Source organism: Schistocerca cancellata, chromosome 8 (assembly GCF_023864275.1).
Source record: "Schistocerca cancellata isolate TAMUIC-IGC-003103 chromosome 8, iqSchCanc2.1, whole genome shotgun sequence".
NCBI lineage: Eukaryota > Metazoa > Arthropoda > Insecta > Orthoptera > Acrididae > Schistocerca > Schistocerca cancellata.
Window position 1 is genome coordinate 379,283,435 of NC_064633.1, and position 2,316 is coordinate 379,285,750.

The 2,316-nt window shown below is 45.5% G+C and overlaps 1 pseudogene; it reads left to right on the plus strand.

Moving 5' to 3' along the window:
* Positions 1-1,491: 1,491 nt before the first annotated feature.
* LOC126095868 (5S ribosomal RNA) lies at positions 1,492-1,609 on the plus strand (annotated as a pseudogene).
* The last annotated feature ends 707 nt before the right edge of the window (positions 1,610-2,316 follow it).

Consider the following 2,316-nt stretch of genomic DNA (forward strand, 5'->3'; position numbering starts at 1 on the left):
TTCGATTTGATTCAAGAGACTGAGAAGGTCCAAAGAAGAGCGGCAAGAATCGTGACTGGTACATTTAGCCATCGCGAGAGCGTTACGAATCTCATAGAAAGTTTGAAGAGGGATTCAATTGAAGATAGACGACACGCAAAACGGAAGGGGCTGCTCACTAAATTCCGAAATCCGATCTTCGCCGAGGATTTAGTAGAGCATATATTATTAATACCAACTTTCAAATGGCGTAATAGTCACCATTCAAAGATAAGGGAAATTAGAGCTCGTAGTGAGGCGTTCAGACAGTCGTTTTTCCCTCGTGCGATCCGCGAGTGGAACAGAGGGCGGAAAATATGACTTTAGCGCTAATTGTGCCCTCCGCCACACACCGCTTGGTGGCTAGCGGAGTATATATGTAGATGCAGATTGTAGCAGCAGTTATCGATGTAGCACCTGCTCTCAGACATTTGTTGTCTCATATAGGCGTTGGCGACCGCAGAGCCGAATTCTGCCTGTTTACATATCTCTGTCTTTGAATACGTACGCCTATACCAGTTTCTTTGGCGCTTCAGTGTGTTTGTTTACTGGGGTGTAAAATAAAGTTTTATGTTGATTGTAAGCAGATACAGACAAAAATGAAGTAACTGTCCTGCTTTGGCGTAGAAACTGGTAGACATTTAGCGAGTCCAAAACATCCTCGTAAAACAGACAACATTGCAACTTACAATAAGGTGTGCATGAAAGCCGTCTGTTAGAAAACGTCTTTCATACTAAAAATCACTAAGGAGTCGTAAATCGCTAGCAAGATGCAAAGACACTCTATAAAATTTGCTCGTCTGCTGAACATGTCACATCTGTGGTCACATTGTAAGAGCATAACTGTACGTTGTACGTTTAGGCATAGCCCTATTCACCAATCACGTGACTGGATGCTTAACATTTGAGTCTGCTTGGCAATGCGAACGGTCAGACAAAACACCACTTCTGTTCCGCTGACCACTGTGACCAGTCGTATACTTCTCTTCCGAGGACACCAAGACTTCCGCACAGCCTAGTTGGTCATATCTAAGCTACAACTTTCAGGAATTCATGGTGAGAATGTTACTTGCTCGCATGATTTGGGGTAACATTGCATCTCATTATTTCCAGCTCTTTACACGCATATTCTTTCCGACCAAGGTTAAATCTGTTTCTTCGCATCTGTACTATGAACAGCGATTAATATCGATCGTTCATTCCGTCTCCGGCGGATACACGTCATCGTTCCGATTACTTTCCCACGCATTTAATGTTATCAGGGGAATGTGAGATTATACGGGGTTCCTTTATGTTCTATTTTTGATAATACTTGGCACTGTATTACCATGTGGTCCCATGATGGGCATAAGTAATCTTACTACCGAATTTTTAACTTCTTTATTGAATGTTAATGGGAAGTTATTTCAAATTCTCTTTAATTATTTTGCATCCAGAAGACACAAATTATGAAGTTTTTCATTGTTAATTTCAGCCAACGGCCTTGCCGCAGTGGTAACACCGGTTCCCGTAAGATCACCGAAGTTAAGCGCTGTCGGGCTGGGCTAGCACTTGGATGGGTGACCATGCAGTCTGCCGAGCGCTATTGGCTAGCGAGGTGCACTCAGCCCTTGTGAGCAAAATGAGGAGCTACTTGACTGAGAAGTAGCGGCTCCGGTCTCGGAAGCTGACATACGGCCGGGAGAGCGGTGTGCTGACCACATGCCCCTCCGTATCCGCATCCAGTGACACCTATGGTCTGAGGATGACACGGCGGCCGGTCGGTACCGTTGGGCCTTCATGGCCTGTTCGGGAGGAGTTTAGTTTAGTTTTTTTTATTGTTAATTTCAGTGTGTTCACTTAGCCTTTGCCTGAGTTCGTAGGTGATCCAAGCACAATTCACTAACAACGTGGCGTGACGTTCCAAATCAAAATTAAGGCGTATTATAACGAAATTTTTTAAGGTATATAAATGCACAGCTCCATTTCCCTTTCTTGTAAGGCCAAACAAGGAACTTTTATCTCAATATACACTCCCTGAAATGGAAAAAAGAACACATTGACACCGGTGTGTCAGACCCACCACACTTGCTCCGGACACTGCGAGAGGGCTGTACAAGCAATGATCACACGCACGGCACAGTGGACACACCAGGAACCGCGGTGTTGGCCGTCGAATGGCGCTAGCTGCGCAGCATTTGTGCACCGCCGCCGTCAGTGTCAGCCAGTTTGCCGTGGCATACGGAGCTCCATCGCAGTCTTTAACACTGGTAGCATGCCGCGACAGCGTGGACGTGAACCGTATGTGCAGTTGACGGA